This window comes from Vicugna pacos, unplaced genomic scaffold, assembly GCF_048564905.1.
Source record: "Vicugna pacos unplaced genomic scaffold, VicPac4 scaffold_20, whole genome shotgun sequence".
In the NCBI taxonomy this organism is placed as follows: domain Eukaryota; kingdom Metazoa; phylum Chordata; class Mammalia; order Artiodactyla; family Camelidae; genus Vicugna; species Vicugna pacos.
The window spans coordinates 96024701-96033801 of record NW_027328741.1 but is presented as its reverse complement, the minus strand read 5'-3'; the positions used below and the strand labels follow the sequence as shown (position 1 = coordinate 96033801).

Here is a 9101-nt window from a genome sequence, read left to right as displayed (position 1 = left end):
TAAATCACTGGGATGCTCATGAACTTTGTTGATTTGGATCATACAGCTGCTGCTAAGTCTATTGGGATTCCACCTCTTTTGGACGCTGTGTACTTCCTGAATTCGCCTAGATGATTCTATCTTGGCTTTCAGCAAGTTTCAGTCTGATTTTTCTACACATAACTTTTCAAACATTGTTTGTTTCTTTATCTCTTGCTTTTCCATCTGGGACTCTTTCGAATTTTAGTCTTTCATGCCTTGTCTTCAACCAGGATTCAACAGCAATGTTTTCATTGGTTTGCACTTGCTTTCCTATGTGTGCTTCTGACCGAGGGATTTCTGTTCCCCTGTCTTCAAAGTCATTCACGCGTCCCTCTGCAATATCTCGTCTGCTTAGGACGGAATGTTAGCCCTGATATTTTCTCATCCACTGAGTTTTCTGATATTATTTGGCTCGTCTTTAGGCTTTCTCTTCCCCTTTTCTGGTATTCTGCCTTTTGTGATTCTGAGACACTGTTGTTCTTCAGTGTTTCCCTCACCTCCATTTTCAATACTTGCTCTGGAGAGCGTTTTGCAGTCTAGTTGTCTGAAAGCTTATCTTTAGGGCCTTCAATCTCTTTGGAACTGAAAATGGTACTTCCTTTTCCTTTTACTGTATTTCTTCATCTCTACTGGTCAGGTAATTTCAGGTATCTAATGTAGACTTCTAGGGCTTGGTTAAGTGAAAACTTTAGACACTTGGCTCTACACAATTGCATGGGATTTCTGTGAGGACAAATTTTCCTAGACATTGATGCCATGTCCTGTTCCTGTGTGTGTTGTCTGGTCTATCTCCAATTGCTGGTGTTGCCTTTGTTGTGATGAACCCCCCATACTATTTCGATTAGGATAACCTCATTTTGATTACGCTTATCTCACAAATCTGAAAGAGCACAGGACACTTCCTCTGGTGGAAATGGAGCTTCTAAAGGTTCTCAGCTCTGCATTCTACTCTCTGTTATTTTGGAGTGTTTCCAGAAGAGCAGAGTGTGAGTGCGCTTGTGCTTTGTAGTGCCACGGGAATGTCCCACTGAAACCAGTTCTTCCAAGAGCTTCTCTGTCTACAGAAACACCAGTGGAAGCATATCTATGGATGTCACACATCAGGGCCTGCTGGAATGATCCCGCAGCCCGAACTTGGTGTCCTCGCTGCCGAACCGTGCCGGTGCCATCCAAAATGTAGCATCCGCTTTTGAGAGATAAACTGAAGGAAATCCTTCCTCTTCTCACGCTGTGGTCTTGGACCACACTTCCTTGTCCTCTCATCCTTGTGGCACGGGTGCACGAAGCCAACCACAGAGCTGTTGCACATCCTGTGCCTCAAACCAAACCATAATCACAGCCCAGGTTATGAATGTAGCAGATCCTAAGGCTTTTCATTCTGAATTCAAACCCAAGGCCCCCTGGATCCCTCAGACCCGATGCACAATATCTCTGATTCAGCCCCACACATGCTCTATTGGCAAAATGCCAAATTGGTCTCTGGTCCTGCAGATGCACTGGGTGTGGCCATGGGACATATCGATAATTTCAACTGCGCGCGCCAGGGTGGTTGCTTGCTCATTGGGGCCACAGGTCGGTTTGCTCTCTTGATAGGACCCACCACATCCCACAACGCACTCCAGATCCCTGAGACTCAGCGTGTGCCACCATCCGTAGCCCTATCCCTCCCTGAACGCTGCCTCTGCTACCTCAAATTTGGCAGCTCGGAGCTTGGTCTCAGAATCAACTGTGGGGATGTTTTGCACTGGATTCTTTGAGTTCTGTCAGCCAAGCATCTGCTGTGCACTCTTCTAACACTCAGCGCATCACCTTCAATCCCATGTCTCCTGTCCGCTTGTGAGTGTGCGTCCAAGTTAAAGAGAGTTTCACCTTTACTGCTCCATCAACAGGGCTCAGACCATGCACTGGTATCCATTCCCTGCTTTTCCTTCTCCTGCTTCCAGGTGTTCTGAGGCCTCATCCTGTCTTTGGAAGTAACAGACCTCTCTTCGGCAAGTGTCCTGTGCCAAGGGCTGGGTGAGTGGATGTTTCCATTGCTGTGTTCATGGGAGCGAGTGAGCGCAGGTTGCACTGCTTCTCTGTCAACTGGGCATCGATGAATCAACACTTTCCAGATACATTTCACAGAAATGTGATTTCTTTTTATCTCTTTGCTTCTATACAGCCGTGGTGGGAGGGATTGTCCAAAGACTCCAGTTTTGACATTGTGTTGATATCTCATTTGCAGTCTTTAAAAATTTAATAGAATTGATATAAATGTTTTGGGAGTTATACGAAAATGAAGTTAGTTTCTGAAACATACTAAATCGACCTAGAAGCCAGACTTGTCAATTTCGGTAACATTTTGTCAGCTCTAAGGAAAACATAGACAGATAGAATGCAAACTAGCAGTCCGAACTGTTAAAGGGGTCATGTCAGCTCTTTACTGTTGAAGCCTCCGAAACCAACAGGAACCATGAAATAACTAATGGAAACATGAAATAACCCCCAAGCTTGGATTCCCTTGTGCATGTGGTGCCCTTTACTCCCGATGACACCTACTGGTCAATGTTGGCATTTCAAGGTGTAACATCCCTCTCAAGGAAAATACAAGAGGAAACGAACTAAATATATACATTTAGCTTTGAATCCAAAGAACCTAGAGGCATTATAGCTATGAGAACCCTGCTGCAGCTATGCTAGGCTACTGAGAACCAGGTGTTCTTCTATCAGTGATGAGAACGCTTAATCATCCGATCATGTTGGGTAAAGCACTTGAATGCAACTAAGTCTGCACCCCCATGATAGATTGCCCCCGGGGGCTTGACTCAATTGAAAGACGGTCCACATAAGCTGTGTCTTTCATGTCATTGGCGACTTTTACAGTTCCGTTCACTATCTGACTTCTAATATTTACCTAGACTGTCTTGAAAAACGGAGGCCTAATACAGATTCAAGTTCAGTCAAAGATTCCCCTCACTTACCACACTCCCTTCACCCCAGAGAGGACATAATCCCAGCATTTGCTGAATCTAGCGGAAGGCCATCGTTTCTTTGTGGGAGCTAAGTATTCAATTCCTATCTATTTCATACGAGAGTATTTGACCTTTATGGGGTTCCCTGTTGTTCACAGAGGATGAAGCTAGAGGAACTCTGATTCTAGGAGGGGCTTGCTCTTCTCTTACTGGCTTCATTGCAGCTCAGGTACTGATCCCTCAAAATGGATGCCTGAGTGGAGGGGAGGGAAGAGCAAGTGCTTGATAGCTAGGCCCAAACCTGGGAAAAGGCTTACCTGGGCTTGGTGCACTTTGATCTGAGTGGCTTGGAATTGCCCCTTGGGTCGTGTGGATTATCTGACCTCTTTCAAGAACATGAGCGTTTTTATCATCTCTGCCATCTCTTCTCTTTAGACGTCAGGGATCTTGGACCCGTTCTTGGAGCAGAGAATTGAGGAACTTCCTCCAGTCCACGGTGGCCCTCCGTATGTTTCTGCTAGTATCAGCGAGGTTCAATATGTCTCATGAATGCCTTTCGAGCCTGCTATCCTCTACAGCTGTCTCCAGGCCAGTATTCTCTATTGTAGCAGAACATCTCTCATCAATGTGTTCGCATCTCTCCTCAATCCGTGCAGCCATGTTTTCGGCCAGCTTCTCTTCGTGTCTCCCATAAAGTCGACTTCAACAGGACTGGGCAAGTCTGAAAGGACCTCGGAGCCTCTCCAGTAAGCTGAAGACAGGCAGATCTTCCACTGTCTGCCCTTTCAGGTTCTGGAAACTGACCCGTGAACTCAGGTCTTTGGGCAGCAGCAGTATCTCGAACTGACACAGCTTCCCGGACCAAAGACCTAAGCCAAGCTCCACAGAGGGCGGCAGCCCCTCCATCGCACTGATCCACCCACAGAACTCTGCCCGGTTACCTAGGATCCACCAGCCACAACAAGCCTCGCGGTACACACCAACATTCCACCTGGAATCCAACCACTAACTGCCATCCCCAATGGCTGCTGCATCTTGTCAGTGTTGGGGGAGGGGCTGCATCCGACGAGAGGTTCCTAAGGTAAATGTGATTCTACCCACTAGCGTCCCATGGGCCTTTGTTCTTCCCTCTTTCCTTTTGTTCAGATCTGTATGCACTGTAGCAACGGAGGGAAGTGTGTCCATTTTCAGTTGAATGTTTCACACGTCTTTAAACTTTCTAACAGTTCACAGTACACAGAGACCCACTAAGGGAAACTATTGTTCCTGTAATATGGGCACACCCGCAATACATAGCCGTCGGTTGATTTCTGCTGAAACACCCGCATTCACGGGACATCTATCCATTTGTTTCAAGGGGGCTGAAATTCCTAGGAATGATACAATCCCCAATGTGCACTTTACTGCCTGTCTCTTTTGATCTTAGTACGCTTTTGCGGAGCTACTTTTCCTTGTTATAGGCTTGTGCCATTTCTTCTCGACGTAGTGTATAATATGGCATTCATTCATCCTGTTGAAAGACTTGCAAGTCTATATCACGGACTAGGAATCCATTGGATTCCAAATCGGCATTTGGGTTAGGTCACGATATGCTCATATGAATCAATATTTACGAATATAAATGCACGCCTCTGATTTCCGAATACAGGTGTGCTGAGTACATTCAAGCCGCGATACTGGGTCGATGCGTACTGAATGATCCTTGACATCACCTTGAGTAATTTCTTTTGAATATTCATGTTACCCTACCCTTTTTGTGTTGTTTGTTTGTTTGATTCTTTCTTGGTCTGCTTCTCGTTTGCTTTGCAAACACGTCAGGCCATGCATCTCTCCGTTTGCTTCCAACAGAGAGTCATATAAGCTGACTCCCTTAAGATAGTGCTTCCAATCCCCTATGATTTCCTGCTTCCCTCTCCCATCTTTAGGGTTTTGATGTCCTCCTTGCCTTCTTCTTGTTTCTTCTTTTCCACTCATGCTCTTCTTGCATTTCCAATAAGGGTTTTCTTCTTTCCATTTCATCTTGCTGCTTATCCCTTCAGGGGAGAATTCTCAACCTTTCTTTTAGGATAAGTTTCAAACTGCTGAATTCTTTTAAGATTTGCAGGTCTGTGGCATTCTCTAGCTCTGCTGTTATTAGAAATGGTGGTCATGTGGCATAGGCTACCCTAGATGGCAGCATTTTGCCATTCAAGCTATGGTCTATGTCCTGGCACTCCTCCCTGTCCTGCAATATTGCTGCTGAGATAGCAGCTGAAACCCCTCTGGAGGTTCTCTTGTGACTATGTTGCTTTCCTCCAGGCGCATTTTAAATCACTGGGATGCTCATGAACTTTGTTGATTTGGATCATACAGCTGCTGCTAAGTCTATTGGGATTCCACCTCTTTTGGACGCTGTGTACTTCCTGAATTCGCCTAGATGATTCTATCTTGGCTTTCAGCAAGTTTCAGTCTGATTTTTCTACACATAACTTTTCAAACATTGTTTGTTTCTTTATCTCTTGCTTTTCCATCTGGGACTCTTTCGAATTTTAGTCTTTCATGCCTTGTCTTCAACCAGGATTCAACAGCAATGTTTTCATTGGTTTGCACTTGCTTTCCTATGTGTGCTTCTGACCGAGGGATTTCTGTTCCCCTGTCTTCAAAGTCATTCACGCGTCCCTCTGCAATATCTCGTCTGCTTAGGATGGAATGTTAGCCCTGATATTTTCTCATCCACTGAGTTTTCTGATATTATTTGGCTCGTCTTTAGGCTTTCTCTTCCCCTTTTCTGGTATTCTGCCTTTTGTGATTCTGAGACACTGTTGTTCTTCAGTGTTTCCCTCACCTCCATTTTCAATACTTGCTCTGGAGAGCGTTTTGCAGTCTAGTTGTCTGAAAGCTTATCTTTAGGGCCTTCAATCTCTTTGGAACTGAAAATGGTACTTCCTTTTCCTTTTACTGTATTTCTTCATCTCTCCTGGTCAGGTAATTTCAGGTATCTAATGTAGACTTCTAGGGCTTGGTTAAGTGAAAACTTTAGACACTTGGCTCTACACAATTGCATGGGATTTCTGTGAGGACAAATTTTCCTAGACATTGATGCCATGTCCTGTTCCTGTGTGTGTTGTCTGGTCTATCTCCAATTGCTGGTGTTGCCTTTGTTGTGATGAACCCCCCATACTATTTCGATTAGGATAACCTCATTTTGATTACGCTTATCTCACAAATCTGAAAGAGCACAGGACACTTCCTCTGGTGGAAATGGAGCTTCTAAAGGTTCTCAGCTCTGCATTCTACTCTCTGTTATTTTGGAGTGTTTCCAGAAGAGCAGAGTGTGAGTGCGCTTGTGCTTTGTAGTGCCACGGGAATGTCCCACTGAAACCAGTTCTTCCAAGAGCTTCTCTGTCTACAGAAACACCAGTGGAAGCATATCTATGGATGTCACACATCAGGGCCTGCTGGAATGATCCCGCAGCCCGAACTTGGTGTCCTCGCTGCCGAACCGTGCCGGTGCCATCCAAAATGTAGCATCCGCTTTTGAGAGATAAACTGAAGGAAATCCTTCCTCTTCTCACGCTGTGGTCTTGGACCACACTTCCTTGTCCTCTCATCCTTGTGGCACGGGTGCACGAAGCCAACCACAGAGCTGTTGCACATCCTGTGCCTCAAACCAAACCATAATCACAGCCCAGGTTATGAATGTAGCAGATCCTAAGGCTTTTCATTCTGAATTCAAACCCAAGGCCCCCTGGATCCCTCAGACCCGATGCACAATATCTCTGATTCAGCCCCACACATGCTCTATTGGCAAAATGCCAAATTGGTCTCTGGTCCTGCAGATGCACTGGGTGTGGCCATGGGACATATCGATAATTTCAACTGCGCGCGCCATGGTGGTTGCTTGATCATTGGGGCCACAGGTCGGTTTGCTCTCTTGATAGGACCCACCACATCCCACAACGCACTCCAGATCCCTGAGACTCAGCGTGTGCCACCATCCGTAGCCCTATCCCTCCCTGAACGCTGCCTCTGCTACCTCAAATTTTGCAGCTCAGAGATTGGTCTCAGAATCAACTGTGGGGATATTTTGCACTGGATTCTTTGAGATCTGTCAGCCAAGCATCTGCTGTGCACTCTTCTAACACTCAGCGCATCACCTTCAATCCCATGTCTCCTGTCCGCTTGAGAGTGTGCGTCCAAGTTAAAGAGAGTTTCATCTTTACTGCTCCATCAACAGGGCTCAGACCATGCACTGGTATCCATTCCCTGCTTTTCCTTCTCCTGCTTCCAGGTGTTCTGAGGCCTCATCCTGTCTTTGGAAGTAACAGACCTCTATTCGGCAAGTGTCCTGTGCCAAGGGCTGGGTGAGTGGATGTTTCCATTGCTGTGTTCATGGGAGCGAGTGAGCGCAGGTTGCACTGCTTCTCTGTCAACTGGGCATCGATGAATCAACACTTTCCAGATACATTTCACAGAAATGTGATTTCTTTTTATCTCTTTGTTTCTATACAGCCGTGGTGGGAGGGATTGTCCGAAGACTCCAGTTTTGACATTGTGTTGATATCTCATTTGCAGTCTTTAAAAACTTAATAGAATTGATATAAATGTTTTGGGAGTTATACGAAAATAAAGTTAGTTTCTGAAACATACTAAATCGACCTAGAAGCCAGACTTGTCAATTTCGGTAACATTTTGTCAGCTCTAAGGAAAAAATAGACAGATAGAATGCAAACTAGCAGTCCGAACTGTTAAAGGGGTCATGTCAGCTCTTTACTGTTGAAGCCTCCGAAACCAACAGGAACCATGAAATAACTAATGAAAACATGAAATAACCCCCAAGCTTGGATTCCCTTGTGCATGTGATGCCCTTTAGTCCCGATGACATCTACTGGCCAATGTTGGCATTTCAAGGGGTAACATCCCTCTCTAGGAAAATACAAGAGGAAACAAACCAAATATATACATTTAGGTTTGAATCCAAAAGGACCTAGAGGTATTATAGCTAGGAGAACCCTGCTGCAGTTATGCTAGTCTATTGAGAACCAGGTGTTCTTCTATCAGTGATGAGAACGCTTAATCATCCGATCATGTTGGGTAAAGCCATTTAACGCAACCAAGTCTGCAACGCATGATAAAGTGCCCCCGGGGGCTTGACTCAAGTGAAAGACGATCCACATAAGCTGTGTCTTTAATATAATTGGCAAGTTTTACAGTACAGTTCACTTTCTGACTTGTACTATTTACCTATACTGTCTGGAAAAACTGAGGCCTAATACAGATTCAAGTTCAGTCAAAGATTCCCCTCACTTACCACACTCCCTTCACCCCAGGGAAGACATAAACACAATATTTGCTGAATCTAGCGGAAGGACATCGTTTCTAGGTGTGAGCTAAGTATTCAATTCCTATCTAGTTCAGCCGAGACTATTTGACTTTAAGGAGTTCAGTGTTTTTCACAGAGTGTGAAGCGGGAGGAAATCTGATTCTTGGAGGGGCGTGCTCCTCTCATAACGGCTTCATTGCAGCTCAGGTACTGATCCTTCAAAATGGATGCCTGAGGGGGGGGAGGGAAGGGCAAGTGCTTGCTAGCTAGGCCCAAACCTGGGAAAAGGCTTACCTGGTCTTGGTGAATTCTGGTCTGAGTCGCTTGGGAAGGCCCATTTTGACGTGTGGATTCTCACGACCAAGAACAGGAGCGTTTTGATCATCTCTGCCATTTCTTCTCCTTCAGACGTCAGGGACCTTGGACCCGTTATTGGAGAAGAGAATTGAGGAACTTCCTCAAGTCCACGTTGGCACTCCGTATGTTTCTGCCTGTATCAGTGAGTTTCAATATGTCTCATGAATGTCTTTTGAGCCTGGTATCCTCTACAGCTGTCTCCACGCCAGTATTCTCCATTGTAGCAGAACATCTCTCATCCATGTGTTCGCATCTCTCCTCAATCCGTGCAGCCAGCTTATCGGCCAGCTTCTCTTCGTGTCTCCCCTAAAGTCGACTTCACCAGGACTGGGCAAGTCTGAAAGTACCTCGGAGCCTGACCAGTAAGCTGATGACAGGCAGATCTTCCACTGTCTGCCCTTTCAGGTTCTGGAAACTGACCTGTGACCTCAGGTCTTTGGGCAGCAGCAGTATCTCGAACTTACACA

The 9101-nt window shown here is 45.7% G+C and overlaps 1 long non-coding RNA gene across 2 annotated transcripts; it reads left to right on the top strand.

Annotated features, from left to right (window-relative positions):
• Positions 1–3826: 3826 nt before the first annotated feature.
• On the top strand, positions 3827–8966 carry LOC140693867 (uncharacterized). 2 transcript variants are annotated; one of them, XR_012069571.1, is made up of 4 exons: positions 3827–4056; positions 7246–7318; positions 8686–8776; positions 8859–8966. It is a non-coding gene; the product is annotated as an uncharacterized lncRNA (long non-coding RNA). The 2 variants fall into 2 exon arrangements; XR_012069570.1 differs by lacking the exon at positions 8859–8966 and having other exon boundaries at positions 8686–8822.
• Positions 8967–9101: the final 135 nt, after the last annotated feature.